The following is a 24164-nucleotide window of genomic DNA, read 5'->3' as shown; positions in this document are numbered from 1 at the left end:
CTATTGCTGCTTGCCAAATAGTCTAAAGAAAGCAAATGAGCAGGGTTAAATAGCTTTTAGAATATTGAATATTTCTGATATTACCAAGCAAAATTGTAACTATATGCCCTGTAGTTTATATATCCAAATATATATATGTAGTTTATATATACCAAATTATTATTATTTTTAAAGATTTTATTTATTTTAGAGAGAAAGAGAGACAAAGAGCAAGTTATGGGGGGAGCAGAGGGAGAGGAATAAGCGGACTCCATGCAGAGTGCGGTGCCTGACATGGGGCTTGATCTTACAACCCTGAAATCATGACTGTAACTAAAATCAAGAGTTGAATGCTTAACTGACTGAGCCACCCAGGCACCCTAGCCTTACTAAATTATTAACAAAAATATCTTTAATATGAAATTGTAATGGACGTTAGTTTGTTTACTTAAAGTAGCCAAGAATATTCTGACACATGAGTGTACATGATCAGGATTATAATTTTCTGTGATCAAGTAGGTTATGCATTTAATGTGTAACCTATTTGCATATGATGCAATATTTTCTAAAATATTTGTGTTTCATACAAGTACAGGGGAAAGGGTAGAGAGATGGAGTCAAATTTATAGTTTATCATTAAAGCAAGGTAAGTAAAGATATAAAAATCCTATGTTTTTCTGAATTAATCCTGCAACTAAGCAATTGTTTAACTGTTACAGGACTTTTCAGTTTGGGGCTTGTATGGAAGAAAGATGTTTCTATGTACTTTTGATACCAGGGACATATCCTCCATTAATTATTTGTTAATATATAGAATATAGCACATAAAGATTTATTCTTTTTTTTTTTTCTTAATTATTCATTTATTTGAGGGGGGTTGTGGGGGAGGTGCAGAGGGAGAGTCTTGGCGGACTCTGAACTAAGCGTGGAGCCTGAGTCAGGGCTCTGTCTCAGGACCTTGAGATGAGGACCTGATCTGAAACCAAGAGTCAGGCACTTAACCTGCACCACCCAGCTGCCTAAAGGATCAATTCTTTTAATACGATTCATAGGCTTGGTCATTTTTTTAGATTAATATGATTATTTAGTTTCTAAATATAGAAATGTGTGTGTGTGTGTGTGTGTGTGTGTGTGTGTGTGTAGAGAGAGAGAGATAGGTAGATAGATATAGTTTGTCCTCTGAGACCACTAATGTTTAGTGATTCACTTTCCCTTCTTTCTTTTTTCTCCCACTTGACAAAGATTTGTATAAAGAGACTGACTGGTAGATTATAATGTAGCCGCTAGTTATTGGCATTTCTCTAAAAGTTCTTCCTTTTAGAGTGTGACCCCCATTTAAAATCTGGGATGATGATGAAAATGTTACAGAATCCTTAAAGTTTACCTGATCTAATTCCAACTTCTGTTTTGATGGTTAAATCAGTTTATTTCTCTTGCCACGTGATCATGTGGCTTTTGCCTATATTGAATACTTCCAGTGATTTGAGTATTTTCTTAGTGCCTGTTATGTGCAGACAGTTTGTTTGGTGTTGGGAGTGCAATGGTAAAAAAGACAGATGTGTCCTATGCCTTCATATTCAGTCTTGTAGCATTTTTATAGTGATGTTGAACTTCCTCATATATATATATATATATATATATATATATATATATATATATATATATGGGGATCTATCCTCATATATAACTATCACCTTCATAGTTTTATACGTATCATCTTGCTCTTTTCCATAAATTTATAGCATTAACCTGACCTATTAGGGTTAATAGTTCATTTTTTCCCCCTGTACTTGGAAATGCTATGTTTTTTCTTTATCAAATCCTGTTTACTAAATTTCTGTTAGGATATTTACATATTCATATTCCTTTTTTGAAAGTTGGACATTCTAAAATGTTTGGAAGCATTATTAAATTACAAATGCTATAGGACTCAGGACAGCCTGGCTGGCTCAGTTGGTGGAATGTGCAACTCTTAAGCTTAGAGTCATAGGTTCAGGCCCCACATTGGGTATAGAGATTATTTTAAAACAAACAAACAAACAAACAAAAAAACAAAGAACAAATGGTATAGGTTTGTTAATGTAATAAAATTGGATTTTCTAGTACACACGCAGGGCAGAATGTTGAATCTTATCATCCTATTTAATTACATTATACTGAGAGCGGGATTTCAGACACATAATCTAGTTGAGATAACAAAAATGGGGATCTTGTTCCACATAGTGCTGGATGTTACACTGTGTCAGTGAACGTTTAGGATCTTAAGTTACCTTCTGCTTTTCAAAAAGAAATTCCAACTCTGGCATATCTTTGGACATTATTTTTAGCTAGCTTTGCAATAGATCATATTGAGACTGCAGACTGGTATCAGCTACTGCTTGTACAATTGTGAGCTCTTGTTACTGTGGGTGTCACTTTAGAGGTGTTAGCTGCAGTGCTGCAAGGATATGAAGACCTTACAAGGCCACAGAAAATGTGAAGTTAATCTGATCCCTATCACACTGGATTAATATCTGTGGCAAGTTTCAGATGCCAATATTGATGTATTCTATAATCTCAGATCACCTCAGCTTTTTGGTTCAGATCAGCTACTCTTTGTATATGAAGGTAAAAGAGCAAACAAGCTGTGGTAGCTGGGTGTGGAAATTGCCAAGTGAAGCCTTGTATCACTTGGCTGGGTCATCTTTGTGTTGAGATATTGAGATTAGGGACTATGAACAGTCTTGTGACTAAAGGAACTGAAAAAGGTTAGAAACATTATGATTTATTATATGCTGTGGACTGTTTTTAAACTTGTAAGCCTCTATTTCTATTTGTTTCTATTTGGTGACGTCTTTTAATCTCTCCGAACCATCTCATTAATACCGATTGGAATCAAAAAGGTTTAAAGGGGGACGCCTGGGTGGCTCAGTTGGTTAAGCCGCTGCCTTCGGCTCAGGTCATGATCCCAGCCTCCTGGGATCGAGTCCCACATCGGGCTCCTTGCTTGGCAGGGAGCCTGCTTCTCCCTCTGCCTGCTGCTCTATCTGCCTGTGCTCACTCTCTCTGTCGAATGGATAAATAAAATCTTTAAAAAAAAAAAAAAAGGTTTAAAGGAAGCGCTGTGCTTTCTTGAGGGTCATATCAATTATGATTATGGTAATTAAAGTGAGAACACCAGAAGTTAAAAGGTCACTATCCTACTGTCAGTACTGTCCTTTCCTATAGATTTTATTTCTAGTGCTGAAGTCTTTTTTCTCCCTCCTAGTGCTGAAGTTTTAAAGTCTCTGTGTTTTAATAGAATAGGAAATAAGATTGATACATTTTTATTTTAAAGTTTTGCTTTTCTAGTGTTTGGTATATATCTGGAAGGGAAAGTTAAGATATAGGCTAGAATGACAAACTAATGTAAGAGATGGTAGTTCATGTGAAAAAGATGTTTTATCAGTAAGCTGTTGGCTTCTGGAAAAGTCAGTGCAGTTTTTGGCTATGGAATCACCAGGACGATGGCAGTAGGAGTAGAAATGGAGTGGTATTCAACTGACAGGATTTTGTTATGTGACTGTGGAATGCACCGAGAGACCAAAAGTCACCACACAGATTCAAATTTGGGTACTTGGAGAATAGCAGTATCTTGACAAGATAGTACAACAGACGAAATAATTTCAGGGGTACCTGGGTGTCTCAGTCACTTAAGCGTCTGCCTTTGGCTTAGGTCATGATTGAGCCCCACATCAGGCTCCCTGCTGGGAGCCCACTTCTCCCTCTCCTTGTGCTGCTTCCTCTTCTTGTGCTCTCTCTGTCTCTGTCAAATATATAAATAAAATCTTAAAAAAGAAAAGAAAGAACTTCATATCTGTCCAATTTGACTACAAACGAATTTAGGTGTTACAACACCTAGAAAGACAATTTGGTAGAATAATTAAGAGCATGGATTCTAGAACTGTAGTTTTTGGTTTTCTTTTTTTTTTTTTTTAAAGATTTTATTTATTTATTTGACAGAGATCACAAGTAGGCAGAGAGGGAGGAAGGGAAGCAGGCTCCCTGCCCTGGGATCATGACCTGAGCTGCAGGCAGAGGCTTTAACCCACTGAGCCACCCAGGCGCCCCTAGAACTTGAGTTTTAATTCCAGCTTAATGTCGTGACTTGAGCTGAGGGCAGTTGCTTAACCAGCTGAGCCACCCAGGCATCCAGTTGTGCAGTTTTAATTATTAAATCATGTTAGTCTTACTGTGTATTTTAAGGAAATCTGAGATGGAAAAGGTGTTTGGAAATATTTTATAACTGTAATTATAATTCTTTTTGATTCTTTTAAAATGCCATATTGAAGATGTTTATTTCCTACTTTTGTCACCCTCGTCTGGACACTGTCTTATCTCAATTAAATCCACAGCTTGGATGTAAGATTTCATTTTTTCCTGCTAGACCTCACTGCATAGCATTAGCTTTGTCCTTCAATGAATTTATCTAGTATTTTAGATTATCCTGCATAATTTTTGCTTACTTCTACCTTCATCATATACTTCCTAGTGTTCTCATGGAACCTACAGGAAGCAAATTGCTTTCTCAGAGGAACTTAAACTAACTTAAAGATTTATCTGGAAAAGCCATTTTTCAGAAATTACAGATGAAAGGGACAGTCTGAGGAAAGCTGTCAGAGTAGAGGAAGCCCCACAAGTAAACAGGACTGTCCTTAGATATTCGTAGGCCTGTAGAATTCATACAGTTTTGATTTCCCTCTACTTTAAATAAGCTATGCTATACATACTGTTTTCTGTCCATTTCTTATAAATGTTTAATGAACCTGTTTAACTGCATGCAGATAAATGTTTGAATATGGAATGTGCATAGCAGTTTGATTCATCTATCAAAACCTGTGACTGTTCTATTTAATTTTTTTAAAGAGCATATTTAAGATCATTTAAAAAATAATGTTGTTCCCAGCTGCATTCTAATATCCTTGCCCAAAAGAGAAAGCAGTGCCATTGCTGTTAATGCTCTGTCTAGCTGCAAGGAAGAAACCTGCTCAGATAGCTTTGTACCCTGAGTTCTTATTTCAGGCAACTCTGCTGTGTTGCAAGTGTGCAGCATGAGGGTGTGTCTTTCCACTCTTGGCTGTCTATGTTTTTGGGAATTATATTCTTCCATTGCTCCCAAGGACAGAGGTTTAATTTAGTTCCATATTTACCATCAGCATTTATTAGGCTTAGATTCAACTACAAATAACAGAAAACCCACAAGAGTAGCTTCAGTGAGTTGGGGATGTATTTTTCTTCCCTGTAAAGTGTGGAGGTATGTGGTTTGATGCTGGTGTAGCAAGTTTGTAATTTCATTAAAGGCTCAGCTCTAACTTTCTTTTCTTCCCTTTATGGGATGTTACCCTTATTTTCATTTTCTTATTCTAGGCAGAAAGAAGGGAAAAAGGGGAGAGGACTAGAAATGTGGCCGAGTCTTCCTCCTTCTTTAGAAGAGCTTTCTCAGAAGTGTACCCAGGGACTTCTACTTACATCTCCTTGGCCAGAACTAGTATGTAACTATGCCTATTACAAGAAGGGCAGAAAAATTTGGTGTTTTTTTTTTTTTTTGTTGGTTGGTTTTAAAGCTGAGAGTAGTGCCAGCCCCAGCAAAATCTCTTAATGGGGTGAAAGGGAAAAATTGGAATTGAGTTGGCAGCTGGTTGTCTCTGTCATGTTTCTAGTACCTTCAGATATATTCTGTGATGGTAGTGTCCTCCAGTATAGAGTCCTTGTAAGGCATACTTCACCAGACACTCCTGGACTAATTGTTTGTGGCAGGAAATTAAGATTGGTTTCTCTTGAAGTCTTGAACTCTTGAAGTTTGCAAGTCATAAAGAACTGCTTTTTGTTGTTGTTGTGTTGTTTTTGTTTTTTAAGTAAACTCTGTCCCCAACATGGGGCTCAAACTCACAATCTTAAGATCAGGAGTTTCATGCTCTACCAACAAAGCCAGCCAGGCACCCCTGTTTTGATTTTTCTTTTAAAGAAGGGATGGTATAACTGGTAAGCACTATTGGGCTTCATGCCTTGTTTATTAGGAGTGTAGTTATTTAGTACGTTGTAGAAAGAATGCGTAACTCTGGGTGTATTCATGTATGTGACAGTCCAAAAAAAAAGGAAGAAAAATTAAAATTATTGTCTTCAAGTAACCAAATCTCATTTCGAATTCAGAATCTTTGCTCTTTCCAAATATGGTGATGTTCTTCATTATATGTTCTATTAGAAATGTACTTCTCAATTTTAGGGACAGTTCACTCGTGTTTATTTAGTAGCTTTTCGTGTTTAGCCATTATTTGTCTTCTCCTCTCCTCACCTCTAAGCATTATAAGAAAACTCATTTTAAATTATCCTTATGTCCCCAATATCAGGTATATATGGGGTAGTAAATAAATATTTGGTGTATCATTAACTGATTGAAAGAACAAGAATGGTAGCATTCTGTTTCACTTTGAGTACTCCCAGACTGGGAATCTCTTATTTTAGGAATTCACCTTTTCAACTTTTATACAGCTCTAGAGAGACAACGTCATAAGATAGAAATAATATGACTTTGGAGTCATTAGCACAACAAACTTTTTGGTCTGTTACTGTGTGTCAGGTACTGCTTTAGATGTTGGAGTAGGAAAAGAAGTACGTGTGTTCCTTTATCTCAAGGAAAGAGGGAGACAAGCTTATAAAGAGTACTTATTAAACTTACTGAGATGTGTGCTCTATGTATGTACTAGGATTTTTTTTTTTTTAAGATTTTATTTATTTATTTGACAGAGGGAGAGATCACAAATAGGCAGAGAGACAGACAGAGAGAGAGATGAGGAGAAGCAGGCTCCCTGCTGAGCAGAGAGCCCTATGCGGGACTCGATCCCAGGCCCCTGGGATCATGACCTGAGCCGAAGGTAGAGGCTTAACCCACTGAGCCACCCAGGCGCCCCTAGGATTTTTTTTTTTTAAGATTTTATTTGACAGAGATCACAAGTAGGCAGAGAGGCAGGAAGGGGGGGCGGGGAAGTAGGCTTAAGGTAAAGAAAGGAGCAAAGTTCTGTCTTAGATTTTCTGAAATAAATGTTATAAAAGAGGCATCATTTGGGGGGATGAGAGTTTGAATTTGTTTATTAGGTATGTTTTAAAATTTTTTCATAAACAACTATAGCAGTTAGTATGTGTCCAGTTCTATTTTAAGAGCTTTCAAAAATTATGTATTTAAATCTCAGGGACAACCTTATAAACTGTTAACCATTCCCATGTTATAGATGAGGAAGTTGAGGCATAAAGAGGTCACACAGTTTGTTCAAGGTCTGCGTTAGCTGTAACTGTGAGATACCCTGGAATCCACATTCTGGATTTTAAGTCATGGCAGTCTGCCTCCAGTGTTCATGCTCTTTACACTGTACTGTCAGGTTGAGGCTGAAATGTGAGTGAAACAGTCAAGTAAATATATTCAGCAGGTATGTGGTTATGCATTTGAAACCTGGGGCAGGTCAGGATATAATTTGGAAGTCATCACACAGGAGGATATTAAAGTTAATGTTTCTAGTACTTCAGATATATTCTGTGCTGATAGTGAGTGTTCCTTGTTTTCTGGTTGCTTTTCTCTCAGAATCTCAACTTTGGCACTATTACTTTTAAAACTGTGCTGTACATAACTAGATGTAGAAGTTGTAATGCAGAGAAAATGAGTATATTTTCTCCTTTAGGATACATGTTACATCTGTTAATGCTTTGGTTGTATTATTGCTTCCCCCTCCCTTTCTTTATAATAACTATACTATATTGGCCGAACATATTGACCTTGTGGTCACAGTCGAAAACCTGGTACTCCCCTTACTTAGGTTTTGTTTACACAAGAGCTTAGCAAGATAATCTTTCCCATAATATACTCATGCAGTTGATTTTTTTAAAAACCAAAATGAAAACCTTATTTGGTACCTATGATTTATTTGAAGTTCGTAGTTTTGTTCTACCCATCCATTTTACCTTTCCTTGTCATTAGGGAAGGAGTCAGAGAGCAAAGGAAATTTCCAGAAAAAACAAAAATATATATAGCCTTTCCCTAGTGTTACTGCTTCTGAATGTTCATTGGATATATATATCACATAATTGACTTATATACCTTGAAGGATGCCATGTATGAAAAAGGGAATGTCAAAACAGAGGATGTGAGGTCATTTAAATCAGTTTCGCTTATAAGCAGCAGTTGATCAGATCAGATAAAAGATTGTTTTTGGCTTTTTAAAAAAATTATCTTTAGAATAGTAGTATGGGGTATAGTTGTGGATGGTTGGTGCTTTGCAGTCACACCTCAACAACTTGCAAAATTTAGACATTCTATGTCTAAAAATATTTAGATTAATATAAATAAATACTGATTTTTGTTTGTTTTGTGGGAAGCAGTTTTTTAACATTAAAAGAGCCTAGTTTTCAATCATTTAGGTTTGGCTTTTTTTTTTTTAATATCTTTAGTGAATTGAAAGGTGAACACTGTATAGAAATGGGTTTTATCTAGCCACTTGTGATATTCAGTTACTTTCAGTAAAGTAAATGACCTGATAGCATGTCAGGTGGATTTTTTTTTTTTTTAACATATATACTGTATTATTTGCTTCAAGGGTACAGGTCTGTGCATCATCAGTCTTACACAATTCACAGTACTCACCATAGCACATACCCTCCCCATGTTCATAACCCAGCCACCCTGTCCCTCCCCCACAACACCTCAGCAACCCTCAGTTTGTTTCCTGAGATTAAGAGTCTCTTAATGGTTTGTCTCCCTCCCCAGTCCTCTCTTGTTTCATTCCCCCCCACCCCCCACAATCACCCCCACCTCTCAAATTCCTCATACCAGAGAGACCATATTGTAATTATCTTTCTCTGATTGACTTATTTCCCTTAGCATAATACCCTCTAGTTCCATCCGCGTTGTTGCAAATGGCAAGATTTCAGTGTTTTGTTTTGTTTTTGGATGGCTGCATAGTATTCCCGTGTGTGTGTGTGTGTGTGTGTGTGTGTGTGTTATGTACCATATCTTCTTTATCCATTCATTTGTTGATGGACATCTAGATTCTTTCCATAGTTGGGCTATTGTGGGCATTGCTGCTATAAACATTTGGGGGCATGTGCCCTGTCAGATCAATATATTTGTATCTTTAGGGTAAATACCCAGTAGTAGTGCGATTGCTGGGTTGTAGGGTAGCTCTGTTTTCAACTTTTTGAGGATCCTCCATACTGTTTTCCAGAGTGGCTACCCCAGCTTGCATTCCCTTTCTCCACATCCTCGCCAACAGCTGTCGTTTCCTGACTTGTTAATTTTAGCCATTCTGACTGGTGTGAGGTGGTTTTGATTTGTATTTCCCTGATGCTGAGTGATGTTGGGCACTTTTTCATATGTCTGTTGGCCATTTGGATATCCTCTTTGCAGAAATGTCTGTTTATGTCTTCTCATCTTTTTAAAGATATAAACAATTTTTAAAAAATATTTTATTTATTTGACAGAGACACACACAGCGAGAGAGGGAACACAAGCAGGGAGAGTGGGAGAGGGAGAAATGGGCTCCCTGGAGCCCGATGCTGATGCCGGACCCTAGGATCATGACCTGATGCTTAATGACTAAGCTGCCCAGGTGCCTCAGATATAAACACTTTAAAGTGCTTGGCAGTTTTCCCCATTTCTAAGTGTTCTTGTAATGTGAAAACACTGGTAGGACTAGAAAAATAAAATTAAGAAGACATTTTATTTATTTATTTATTTATTTATTTTTTAAAAGATTTAATTTATTTATTTGAGAGAGAGAGACAGTGAGAGAGAGCATGAGCGAGGAGAAGGTCAGAGGGAGAAGCAGACTCCCCATGGAGCTGGGAGCCTGATGCGGGACTCGATCCTGGGACTCCGGGATCATGACCTGAGCCGAAGGCAGTCGTCCAACCAACTGAGCCACCCAGGCGTCCCTAAGAAGACATTTTAAAAGATACTATATTTTAAGAGAAGAAGGGGTTGAAAATTGTCAGAAATATGAAGGGTATTTAGCAGTTTAACTCTGTGTATGTATATATACGTATGTGTGTGTGTATATATACACACACATATACACATATGAGCTTTTAAAATATATATCACCATTCTTCTGAAGTAGAAATAAAATAAAATTTTAACAAAAGAACATACAGAATTTTTAGATTATGAAGATGTATATATATATTTTTTGTCACTGCCCCAGAGTCTCAATTTTAGATCTCCCTTTGAAAAATGCAAATACATGGGGAGTATATCTGTTAGCATGATATTGCCCCTTTTCTTGAACCAAGAACACTTTACGCACTTTTAGACTAAGTTTATTTCACCTTTTTAAAATATCTGTCAGCAGAACATGCAATGGTGTTATAAAATTTAATGTCTATTAATGGCTTTTATATTTTCTAACAGTTGAATATTCTGTTTTTATTTCGAGGGAGATAAAATTGTGGATTAAGTGTGACCAAGGTATAAGACAATTTTTTTCTGAGTGATAGTGAAACATTTACTAAATTGTAACTATTAGCAAAAATAAAGTTGACTAGCATTTATTTTCCATGTGAACAACAGTGTAGCTTACTGCTGTGTATTACAGTTAAAAAGTAAGTTTGGTTAGTTAAAGTTTAACACCAAATCTGGCTTTAGAGAGAAAGAGTATTCAGTTATTCAGAGAACTTTCAATAATAAAATAGGTAGTAAGAATTTTGTGATTTTGTTGGAGTCAAAAGGTGGGTAACTTCCGTGTTTTTTTTTTTTTAACTTAACTCAGTTTTTGGGTTTATAAGTGTTATAATAGGTTACATTGTAGATGTATGGGTGAATTAGAAAGAGATCAGCCCTCATAGAGGCTGCAACCGAGCTTTGAATTACTTGAACTCCTGATTGGGTTAAGGTTATCTGCTATTTCTAGAGCCTTTCAGCTACTTGCCTGCTAAAAGAAAACATAAATTCGTGTTGGAGGAAGATAATATCATGCAGAATCTCAAATTATTTCAACCTTTTTTTTTTTTTTTTTTAAACATAAAATACACAGCATCCCGTTGAAAGTAATCAGACATCCAAGGAGACAAAACAACATCACAAAAAACTAAGATACAAGAAACAGACAGACTTACAAGGGATTTAGATAGTGGCACTCAGACAAACCTGTGCTTGATATGTTTAAAGAAAATAGAAGATTAGCAATTAGCAATACACTCTTGTCAGAGTGTTGGTAATGAATGAAAAAACTAAATTGAATTCAAGAACTGAAAAAATACAGTAAGTGAAGTAAGTAACCAGAAGATTGATTTAATAGCATATTAGGCATTGCTGCAGAGAGAATTAGTATACTAAAAGATAGGTCAGAAACTGCCTTACAAACTATATCATTGTAAAGGAGGGGAAAAAAAAAGGATAAAAAGTATAGAAATGAGTAGATGAAATGAATTAATGTGTAAAATATTGTAAGGAATCACCAAACAATAGTAGAACTAATAAATGAATTCAGGGAGGTTGTAAAAGATCAATATAGATCAATATACAAAAATTGCTTTTGAATATTAACAATGAACTACTGGAATTCAAATACATATGGAAATGTGAAAGAACTAGAATAGGAAAACAACTTTCACAAAATTGGACAACTTAAACTAATTGACTCGAAGGCATATCATTCAGCTGCAGTGATCAAAAGAGTTTAATACTGGAGTCAAGATAGATAATGGAACAATATTAATTCATCAGTAGAACAGAAGAAAGAATCTAAACAAAGGTACAGACACAAATGCACATACATACACAACTGATTTTTTTAAAAAAAGTTTTATTTATTTATTTATTTGACAGAAATCACAGGTAAGCAGAGAGGCAGGCAGAGAGAGAGAGAGGAAGAAGCAGGCTCCCTGCTAAGCAAAGAGCCCAATGCGGGTCTCGATCCCAGGACCCTGGGATCATGACCTGAGCCGAAGGCAGAGGCTTTAACCCACTGAGCGACCCAGGAGCCCCACAACTGATTTTTCAACAAAATTAGAAAGATGGTTTAGTGGAAAAATAAAATCAACAAATGATGCAAAAAGAATTGCATAATTATTAACAAATGAACTTCCGTTCACATCTTAGGAACTCCAAATAGATCATTAATGTAAAAGTAAAATCTAAAACTAGAACTTTTCTTCCTGATTAGTCTACTAAACTTAATAATTTTGTTGATCTTTTTCTTGCTTTTTTCTTTGCTTTTCTATTATTAATTTCATTGATTGCATTCTTTATTATTTTCTTTTTTTTTTTTATTTTTTTTTTTATTTTTTTTTTAAAGATTTTATTTATTTATTTGACAGAGAGAAATTACAAGTACACTGAGAGGCAGGCAGAGAGAGAGAGAGAAGGAAGCAGGCTCCCTGCTGAGCAGAGAGCCCGACGCGGGACTCGATCCCAGGACCCTGAGATCATGACCTGAGCCGAAGGCAGCGGCTTAACCCACTGAGCCACCCAGGCGCCCTTTATTATTTTCATTCTTCTGATTACTTTGGGCTTAATTTGCTCTTTTGGCCCCCCCCCCCCCCATTTTCCAGACTTCTGTTTCAATTTCTTATGGTGGAAGCTGAAGTCATTGATTTGAGACTTTAATTCTCTTCTAATAAAAGGTGCTTAGTACTTTAAATTAATCTCCAAGTATTGCCTTAACTGCATCTAACAAACTTTAATAAATTGTGTTTTCATTTTCATTTAGTTCAAACTATTTTTTAACTTCCCTTTAAATTATTCTTTGACCCATAAGTTATTTAGAGTTGTGTTTCTTACTATTTGGGGATTTTGTAGATAATCTCTCTTTTATTAGTTTTTAATTTAATTCCATTGTGGTGAGAGAATTTGGTTTGTGTGATTCAAATAATTTCCAGTTTAGTGAATGACATTTTCATGGCCCAGAATATGGTCTATCTTGACTTCTACTACTTATGTTTGAGGTTCTTAAATCTTTCTTCTTGGTAATTGTCACAATTTCCCATCCAGTCTTGCTTCATTATCACTATTTATATTTCACTATTTCTAGAGTTATTATTCCTAAATACTAATCTCATTCTGACACTCTTTCCTATTTCCAAAAGCTCTGGTAGTAGCCCCATTATCTACAGAATGAAATTCATTTTCTTTATTGCAGGAGACAAGGTCTTTCATTGTTTGGCTACAAGTTATTTTAAGAAAGCCTCATCTAGTATTACCATCCTTTTCTGCCTCTTTTCATACATTCTGTATTCCAGCCATGTTAAACTGATTTTCTTTTCCAAAAATGCTTAATGGAGTACATTTCTTACATCGATATACCTTTGATCAAGCTGTTCTTTTCTCCTGGAATTATCTTTCTCTTCTCTTCTTACTTTATATTTAACATTCATGCCAATTTTGCTCATCTGTGGAAATTTTCTTTGCTTTCTTCAGCCAGAGTCTACTATGTCTTTGGTTCATTGTTTATACATATCTTACAGTATACTTTGATGTGGGATGCCATATTTATGTAGGCACTCAGTGTTTCTTTAGATCTCAATAGTAAGGAAATTAAGACAATAATAAGAAGTTTTTTTTAAAACTAATAAAACTAATATCCTTAATTCTGCACATGGATCAAGAAATCCACTAAAAGTGAAAAATTTTAAGTTGTGTTTTAGAATAGAATACATGGTGATAGGCTTTCTGCATCATCTATAAGTTAATGTTAAAGATAGTGTTTACAAATGGAACAAAATCCCAGCTCAGTTTTCACTAAATATTAGATATGACCAGTGAGTGAGTTTGACAATGCTATAGAAATTAATGAATTGCAAAAAGAAAATGAAAATACTTTACCATTTATAAAATTGTATGTTCCTAAGGTTTAGTGAAGGTGATATGTAGTAATTAATATTGATGATTAGTTGGAAAATGAAATTATGAATGATGTTGATATCATACACATTACAACACAGATAGATGGATCAAAATATGAACAGGAAGAGGAGGTGAAATGACCTCCAAAGGTAGAAATTCCTTCTGTGGTAGCCAGAGTTATTCAATCTATAATTTCATATTATACTCAAAATTTGGGGGCACCTGGATGGCTCAGTGGGTTAAGCCTCTGCCTTCGGCTCAGGTCATGATCTCAGAGTCCTGGGATTGAGCCCCACATCGGGCTCTCTGCTCAGCACGGAGCCTGCTTCCCTCTCTCTCTGCCTGCCTCTCTGCCTACTTGTGATCTCTTTCTGTCAAATAAATAAATAAAATCTTTAAAAAAATTTTGGTTTAAGTTATGATAAAGCAACAGAAATAATATTTCTTCTAAACAACCTAAAAATTTCTCATATGATAAAATGACGTACATTTATGTTTTAAGTTAAAATAAAAATTCAGAGATGTTTGTCATTTTTTTGTGATTCCCTTCTTTCACTGATTTCTTCAATCAGTAATTGCCTGCTATATACTTAGTGATCTATAAAGAATTCTGTGAATGGGAGTTGTTCTTATAGCCAAGAAAATAAGCTCTGTGCAGTAATAACATTTGAGTAGCTCTTTACTATTTTCAAAGCTGGTGTGCTGTTTCTTGGGAGGAAAGGAATCCTAGTGAAAGGTGTCATTGGATGTATGGAATCTGTGGTTTTTCTTTCTAGTCAGTGGAAGGATGCAGAGGAAAGAGAGCCAGGTGAGCAAAGGTATGCTAAGGATTTTCTGGTCATCATTACAGAACCTCTTTAAAACTGGATTACTTGGACTGTATCATAGACATTTTTAGTGGTATTAAGTATGGTGTGTGTATGTATAATTGAATATAGACATTTTCAAATGTTATTGAGTCTTTAGAAGGTGAGATCATGTATAGCAGAATCTAAGATTTGGTGATATATAAATGCATTCTCCTCCAAGGAAGATGCATGGCAACCTTTAGTATAGAAAATTGGGAGGAACCCTTTAGTTATCTAGGAGTCTTGCAAGAAATGCTGACTAGTGTTTCTATAATGATTTCATCCCAATTCCAGAAGGTATAAGTCATGTGTGATTATGAATTTAATACATTAGGTAATTGCTCCAGTTCTGCCTTTATCCTTATTTGGTTATTTATCCTCCCATTCATGCCTATTCTTGTTTTCACTTAGCAGTTGACCTTTTTACACAGACTTGGGGAAGAAACCCAGCAAGAACTAAATGCCTCCATTTTGTACCTGCTATATTTACAAATGTTCTTCTTTGGAGTGTTAAGTCTGAACTGTTTTATCCAGAAACAAAATGTGGGAGATATGTTTTAAAATAGAATTAAAACATGATCAATTATTTTCAAGTTGAAGCATTTCCAGTTACATTGCTTAAAAGATTAGCTTTTGTAGTCTCATTAGTTTTATTCAGTAAAATATATTCACTTATTAACAAAACAGATCAATGTAGCTGAAACTTAAATTTATTTTTGAAACATTTTAAACCATTTCAGTCAACTTAAAATAAATTTAAATGTTAAATTGTTAAATTAACATTTAATACCCCTTCTTTCATTACTAATGCTCTTCTCCAGAAATAACTAATCATATTCTGTTGATTTTAATCCTCTATGCTGATATTTATTTAGAGAATGAGAATAGTGCTCTGCCCTTGCACTGTCTGAATTCCTGACCTCTAGATTCCATGAGCATAATAAAATGGTGCTTAATTTAAGCTACTGTGTTTTGGGATAGCTTATTATGCAGCAAGAGTAATTGAAAGATAAATAGAATTTGAACATGCTAGAGAAAAGGCTCCTTACTGCTTTAGTAAAAGTCCTGAGATAGGATGTTAAATTGCCTGAACCTTAGTATTTATTTTGAGTTTGGAGGGATGTTAGTTCCTAACAGAAGAGAAAGCTGCAAAGTTAGTACAGGCCAATTGTTTGTGGCTTTTAACGCTTCATTAGTGGGTTTAAACTTTTTCTGTGTGCAAAGGGAACATAAAGATTTTTTGAATATAGAAGATCATAGAAGGGACACCTGGGTGGCTCAGTTGTTAAGTGTCCGCCTTCTGCTCAGGTCATGATTCCAGGGTCCTGGGATGGACCCCTGCATCGCCCTCCTTGCTCAGCAGGAAGCCTGCTTCTCCCTCTTCCACTCCTCCTGCTCGAATTCCTGCTCTTGCTGTGTCTTTTTATGTCAAATAAATAAATAAAATCTTTAAACAAACAAAAAGATCATAGAAAAAGACAATGGAACTCTTACGTCGGTCCAGCATCTTGGAATGTGTCTCAGGTTTGTTTATCCTTATATGTGTTTACTCAGCAAACATTTGTCACACTTACACTTTTGACCAGGGGCATAGTTTTGATTTCAGCACGAAGGCTTGTTTACTTATTTTTATGAAATTATATACAGTCAGAATAAGGGTCTAGTAAGAAAGCTAGCCATGTCTTTTTTTATGTCTCTCAGTAGGGGACTAAAAATTATCCTGGCTATTTGTATATATTAGTTATAATGATAATGGAGACCATGACTATGGTAGAAAAGAGTTGAAGTTGTTAAGTTCAGAAAATATTTAGCGGGCATACACATTTCTGTGAATTTGTTAACTCTCACTTACTGATATTTATGAAAAACCATGCTGGCAATTTGATTGGAACTGCATTGAATCTATGGTTCAGTTTCGGGGAGAATTGACCTCTTAACAATATCAATCTACTAATCCATGAACCCAGAATTACTTTCCATTTACTTAGGTCTTCTGTAATTTCCTTCATCAGTGATTTATAGTTATCTTATAAACCTGCTAAGATCATTTATTAGTCCTGTGAGTTTATGTTAAACTTTTTGAGTGCTTTTATTTTGTATTATTTTTATTTAGAAAGTAGTCTTGAACTTTCACGTCATGGTAACTTATTTGTGACTGTGTTATCTCAGTCAGTATGACCTTTTTAAAATTTTTTATCATAGTCTTTTATTCACAAACTAAGAAAATGTTTTGTTTCTAAGCCTTTGTTTCTATCTATCTTTTATTTGTTTATTACTTATTATTTTCTACCAGTTTGGGTTCCAAAAGATTTTGTCAGTATCTTTCATTGCATATTGTTTCACATAGGACTGTATCATGGGAGTCAGCAAATTTCTACCTGTTATGCCTTTCTTTGATCTCTTTTTATAGGCAAAAATTCATATACAGTTGACCCTTTAACAACATGGGGTTTAGGGACACCCACATTTCCCCTTTCCCATTCAGTCAAAAATCTGTGTATGACTTGGTTCCCCTAAAACTTAACCACTAATAGCCTGTTGTTGACCTGAATCCTTACCAATAACAAACAGCCAATTAATACATATTTTGTATGTTCTGTGTATTATATACTGTATTCTTACAATAAAAAAGAGAAAAATGTTATTAAGAAAATCATAAGGAAGGGAAGTATACTTATTGTACTGTACTGTATTTATTGAATAAAAAATCCACATATAAGCAGACTTGTGGGGTTCAAACTCCTGTTGTTCAAGGGTCAACTGTAATTTAATTTCTTAGTTTTCTCAATGCTTAAGCACAGTGCATGGCTTTTGTGTTTAATAAATAGCTATTGATTGTTATGAGGAGAAGAGAGAAGTTTCATGTAGGTAACATAAAACCACTTTTATCAAAGCTTATTACCACCAAGGAAATAATAGCAAAGTAGCAAGAAATAGTATTCCCTGGGAAACATGACTCTTAGCTTGTTGTCAGCTTGTTTGAATATTACCTGCATTGGTCTAGATGAAGAGAAATTCCTGTGTTGATAGCTGAATTAAACTAGATAAGAAAACAAACAGAAAACACTTACATAAAATAATTAGGAAATACAGTTTGAAAGAGAACGCAGCTATTTCCCCTACCTGTTTTAAACTGATGAAAGACTTAAAACCCTATAAATTCACTATTTTTTATTTTGTTGAACATTTTTCCTATAAATTGAGTTTATAAATAAAACTGACTAAATGTACTTATTTCTCATTTTCAGTCCAAACAACAATAGTTTTTTTTTTTTTTTTTTAAGAATTGAAGCTCAGTAACTATACTTTCATCTAATTCCAAAGTTATCAAAGTCTTTAACCAATGTGCCACTACAGATTCTTTACCTGGCCATCTGTTCTTGGTATTAGAACATAGGTTGGTTCTTCTGTGGTGATCCTTTTCCAAAATATAACCTTTGCTTGCTTTTAGTTTTCAGGAAGTAAGAATCAATTTTTTTTTGAATGGAAGAGAAATTGTTGTTAATGATATAAATATCTGTGTAAATTCTTTGGACTTTTTAAAATATTAGCCATTTCATTAATCAGTATTAATCAGCGTTAATCATTGAATGCCAAATTTGTGTACAGTATGCTTCTTCCATATTGTTATAGATGCTTCAATGAAGTAATAAATTAGAAAGTCTATTACATGTTTATTCTAAAAAATTAAGTAATCCTTTGGTGGGCTTATTAAAACCGTGCTCCAGTATGACAATGAAAAGATATGCTATATATTTTCTTTTCATTTCCAAGTTTTGGATATATTTTTTTAGCACTGGATACCGTGGTAGACATTGTAAAATGAGTTAAAAGACAAAGAGTGTTGCTATTCTTAATCGATGAGCACCTAGAAATGAATAATAAAACCCAATAGAAAAAAATAGGAAGAATACAAACTGTCTTTTCAATGAAGAAGAAATTCACTTTGCCAGTAACCATGAGCAGTTACCTCTAATCTCAGTTATAATTTTAAAAGGCAAATTAAAATAACAGTGAGTGAATAGTTTGGCAGTCAGACTGGCCAAATTATAAAGGCCTGTAAGTAACTGTATAGGTATATTCACACACTGATGATGAGGTTTTAATTTGTTACAACAAGCATGTTCTTTGGTATTTCTTGTAACAGAACAGTACAGAAAAATTTCTCAGTAGGTTTGTAGTTAGGTAAAGAGACCAGGTTTCAGATTTACAGAAAAGAATTAGGTAGGTTTGCCTGGAAAGCTCTTCATACCATTAAGTGAGAAAAAGAAGATGTGGACGGATAAGAAATTTTTACTTGTAAAACTATTTTTTAAAAGATTTTGTTTATTTGAGAGAGGGAGCACAAGTAGGGAGGAGTTGTGGAGGGAGAGAGAGAAGCAGACTTTCCACTCGATGAGCAGAGAGCCCGATGAGGGACTCCATCTTAGGACCCTGGGATCATTACCCGAGCAAAAGGCAGATGCCTAAGCAACTGAGCCACCAGGTGCCCAAAAAACTGTTAGGTGTGTGTATTTATAGGTAGGTCTGAAGAAATGGAGGAATATTTGTTTATTATAGTGGCATAAGGAGATATTTTATTTTATTTTTTCAAGTAGAAGTAGGTGATTTTAATAGTATTTTAAAAATAATAAAAAACTGAAATAATAGCATTCTTTGGAAGATTTCCTATTGTGTGGGATTTTGTAAAATTATGCAGTTACTAGGGAAAGCCTTTGGTTCTTCTTACTGATATTAAAGAGGACGAAAGCTATAAAATAAGTATTAATAGTATGTAATACCCCAAAGTGTCTGTTAAAAATTAAAAAAAAAAAGAGTGGAGGAATGGATATTTTTATTCAAATAAATTACAATTATTTGTGAGCTGGGCCTCATGTTTTACTTGTTATATCTATTTCTTTTCCTCAGTACTCTTTCTCCTTGCCTTTCTCTTTCAAAGGGTAACATTCTTTGATTCAGTTTTGTAGTATTTTGAGACCTTCTAATCCCAATGAATTCTTCACTTTCAGTATGTAAGCTAGAGGGAGGATTTCCTCCAGTTGAGTCAAGTGGTTGGAATGGTGAGACTAGGCAGGGAGGGATAAACCAAAGTCATGAGTTACTTAAGTGGTGACTCATGAAGAAATCAAGGTTTGAGTAGCTCTTGGCCAAAGGAGAAGAAAGGAGTATGAGTGTGTGTGCATACACGTGCGTGCCTGCACATGTGTACACCACAGCTGCAGAGGTATATACCTTACAGCTGTGCATCTAAGCTTTTGTAATTAACTTAATCTGTAATGCATAAGACTACTCAGTATGAGTATCAGTTCTCGTAATATGCTCTAATAAGTGATGCTTGTAAGTAGAATGCCATATGTAAATAAGGGCCACCTAAATGAGTGTGTTTGTTCAGATTTCCATGTTTCCATCTTCATCCCCAGTGTAAATGCATTAGTTACTGATTGGAAAATAATATACATTACTAAAGTTATGTGTAAACTGATAGTGTCCAGTAACTCTGAGTCAAAGGACCCTTCTTATAAGGAAATCAAGTGCCTTTTAGCAAGGATTTTTGATGTCTAATTTTACTCTTTAACTATTTGGTTGTTCAGCCTATTTTTAGGATCTTGGTCCTATTCTGCATGATTGAGGGTGTTGAATAAATGAGATGTTGGAAAATTCTTATGATTCAAATTTCAAGCACATTTTCAGTACCTGCTTTGAGTTTCTGCTCCACATGCTAAGATACATAAGAAATATACAGTTTATTCTACAGTGTTCAAATAAATGCTTGATGTATATACCACTATATATTCTTATATTGACTGTGGTTGTTTTTTATTCTAAAAATCATTAGGGATGTCTGGCTGGCTCAGTTAGTGGAGCTGACTCTTGATCTCGGGGTTGTGAGTTTGAGCCCCATGTTGGACATTGAGATTATGTTAAAAAAAAAAAAGTACTATTGGAGCACCTGGCTAGCTCAGCTGGTGGAGCATGTGGCTCTTGATCTTGGGTTCATGAGAACATAGAGTTTACTTAAAAAAAAAAAAAATCAGCCTTAGGAAAAAATAGGTGACCAACTACTGGAGAGTCATCTTTAAAACTGGCTTGTGAGAGTACCAGCTCTGAGTTACTTCTGTTTTGAAGTTGTGGCTTAAAGCTTCTTTTTGCCATGCAGAAAAAAAAAAATCTTTCCCTATCTAAACAATGTTAAGTCTTATATAAATTCTCTGGGGAGAAATGAGAAACATTCCCAAATTCATATTAAATTCTTCCTTAGAAACAGAATTAGATTAAAAGAGAGAATATGCTACAGGAAAAGGAGAGATGGGGAGAGGTTCAAGGAAGGAAGCAGGCTGAGTGGGATGGAAGAATTAAACCAGTCTTACCGAAGTTTTATCTATTATCTAAGTGTATTTCAACGATTATCTCTCTGTGCATGATTATTTTCTCTTCTGAATGTCAATTCCATTGCTTTGACTGGAGAATAACCTTCATTTATTGAATGTTGGCAATCATCACTAACAGGGAAATGTAAATAGAAACCACAGTGATATACCTCCTCACACTGATGAGGATGAGTACTGTTGAAAAAGCCCAGAAAATACCAAGTGTTAGCAAGGATGTGTATGTGCACTGTTGATGGGAATGTAAAACGGTACAGCTGCCGTATAGTGGTTCTTCAAAAAATTAAAAATAGAATTATCATATGATCCAGCAGATCCACTTCTGGATATGTATTCAGAAGCATTGAAAGTAGTCTCAAAGAGATATTTGTACATCCATGTTGAAAGCAGCATCATTCATAATAGCTCAAATGTGGAAGCAACCCAAGTGTTAAATGACTTATGAATGGATAAAGAAAATGTGGCATATGTATACAATGGAATATTGGCCTTGAAAGAGAAGGAAATCCTATCCCATGATACAACAGGGATGAACCTTGAGGTTCACTTAAATGAAATCTTTAAAGTAGTCAAACTCTTAGAAACAAAGAGTTGAATGGCATTTGCCAGGAACTGTCAGGTAGGTTAAATGTTGAGATGTTGTTCAGTGTGTATAGAGTTTTGGCCCTGCACGATGATAAAGTTCTAGAGTCTAATGCACATCAAATGTGAATATAGTTAACACTTTTGAACTGCACAATTAAAAATGGTTATGATGGTAAGTTTTATGTGTTTTTACCATGATCAAAATTTTTAAAAAAATATTGCTACTGAGGTCGAACTGCCAAGATATTCCAATTTATATGGTTTGGGATGGAGTCCTGGCACTAAAAAATTTTAAAAGCCTCCTGGGTGATTCCACAGCATACTCAGGTTTAAGAATCACTGAAATAAGCAGGAAAACATAAGGAATTAGGGACACATGAGTGGCTCAGTCAGTTAAGTGTCTGCCTTTGGCTCAGGTCATGATCTCAGGGTCCTGGGATTGAGCCCCAAATCGGGTTTGCTGTTCAATGGGAAGTTTTTTTTTTTTTTAATATTTTATTTATTTATTTGACAGAGATCACAAGTAAGCAGAGAGGCAGGCAGAGAGAGAGAGAGGAGGAAGCAGGCTCCCTGCTGAGCAGAGAGCCCAATGCGGGACTCGATCCCAGGACCCTGAGATCATGACCTGAGCCGAAGGCAGCGGCTTAACCCACTGAGCCACCCAGGCACCCAATGGGAAGTTTGCTTATCCCTCTCTTTCTGTCCCTCACCCTGTTTGTGCATGCACTCTCCCTCCTTTGAATAAATAAACAAAATCTTTAAAACAAAAACAAAAACAAAAATACCCCCAAACACATAAGGAAGTGTAAGACAAGCTACTAGGTAGATGATATCATGTGTTGTAAATAATTTCATTCCAGGAAATTAAATATTCTTTTGTTCACATACTGTTAAATTTTGATTTACTAAGCAATTGTTTATTAATTCAGCCATCGGAGTTGAAATCAGAGAACCCTTTTAATAGTAATTTGAAGATATTTGTAAAAACAAATGAATCAAGTTCTCTCATGAACGATTTTCACCTATAATATAATAGCACATCATTTGGTTAAGAATTTTTAAATCTACTTAAAAAAAAAAAGACTTTATTTGACAGAGAGACAGCAAGAGAGGGAACACAAACAGGGAGTGGGAGAGGGAGAAGCAGGCTTCCTGCTGAGCAGGGAGTGTGATGCGGCTGGATCCCAGAACCCTGGGATCACAACCGGAGCCTAAGGACTGAGCTACCCAGGTGCCCCTAAATCTGCTTTTAACTTTGCAGTGGCATACATACAGTTAAATAACCTAAACCTTTGCTGTATTTGAAAGATTTAGTGCAGTTCAGCTAGAATTATGCTTGTTGTTTATACCTTCAACATTTTTTTCTGTACATATGTCCAAATCCTCACTTTTTGGGTTTTTATTTTATTTTTATTTTATTTTATTTTTTGAGGGCAGGGAAGAGATGAGGGAAAGGGGGAGAGAGAATCTCAAGGAGGTTCCATACCCAGTCTAGCGCCCGATGCAAGGCCCCATCCCATGACTCTGAGATCACAACCTGAGCCAAAGTTAAGAGTCTGGAGGCTTGAGTGATTGAGCCATGCAGAAGTGCCTTCTTTTTTTTTTTTTTTTAAAGATTTTATTTATTTATCAGAGAGAGAGAGGGAGAGAGAGCGAGCACAGGCAGACAGAATGGCAGGCAGAGGCAGAGGGAGAAGCAGGCTCCCTGCCGAGCAAGGAGCCCCATATGGTACTCGATCCGAGCTGAAGGCAGCTGCTTAACCAACTGAGCCACCCAGGCGTCCCTTCTTTTGGTTTTTTAAAAAGGAAATTTGTTTCTTGTTTGTTGCTGATAATAGTATTTACACATGAATTAAAAGTGGTAAATATATTTGATGCAAAAGACAAAGGGGAACAGGGAATAAGACAATTTTTGTTCTTTAGAGTTTTAAAGAAAACTGGAGACTCAGACAAAAGTGACAGACTTATTTAGTAAAATATAATAATGAATAATACAACTACCATTTTAATTTTCTAATTCTAGAATTTCTACCTTAAGTATATGAGAATATGAAATTATTTCTTTGAAAACATTTTCCAGCCTTGAACATTGCAAAATATCTACTGGCAGGATATTAACTTGGAACAGCAGACAGTTCTTTTTTTAGTAGCCTTTTTCCTGCAGATGTGACTTTAACAGAGGAAGATGTGTTGTTTTGTGTGTTTTTTGTTTGTTTGTTTGTTTGTTTTTTGGGGTGCTCTAGCAGGTAATCAGCAGTACAAGTAAAGACAGTAGTCATTTGCTAAAAGAACTCTGGTCAGTTTATGTATATTGTGTGTACAACTGTTTAAATGTTGGCGATTTCTAGTATTCTTATAAAATTGTTTTTTTGAAACTCCTCTAGGTAAATTTTAACTACTTTATTACTATGATCTGTAATTTTGGATGTGGGGGAAGAGCAGATTTATTTAGTTTCAATTCTAAAGTGGAAGATGAAAAATTGGTGGTAACAGTTCTTAAATTCGATTATCACGTGGCATTAG

The 24164-nt window shown here is 35.4% G+C and overlaps 1 protein-coding gene across 2 annotated transcripts in view; it reads left to right on the top strand.

Moving 5' to 3' along the window:
• SBF2 (SET binding factor 2) overlaps positions 1 to 24164 on the top strand; it is a 476395-nt gene that overhangs the window by 123610 nt on the left and 328621 nt on the right. The window lies entirely within an intron of this gene.

Source organism: Mustela erminea, chromosome 9 (assembly GCF_009829155.1).
Source record: "Mustela erminea isolate mMusErm1 chromosome 9, mMusErm1.Pri, whole genome shotgun sequence".
NCBI classification, from domain to species: Eukaryota; Metazoa; Chordata; class Mammalia; order Carnivora; family Mustelidae; genus Mustela; species Mustela erminea.
Note: the sequence above shows the minus strand (reverse complement) of the source record. Positions and strands in the feature narration are given on the sequence as shown.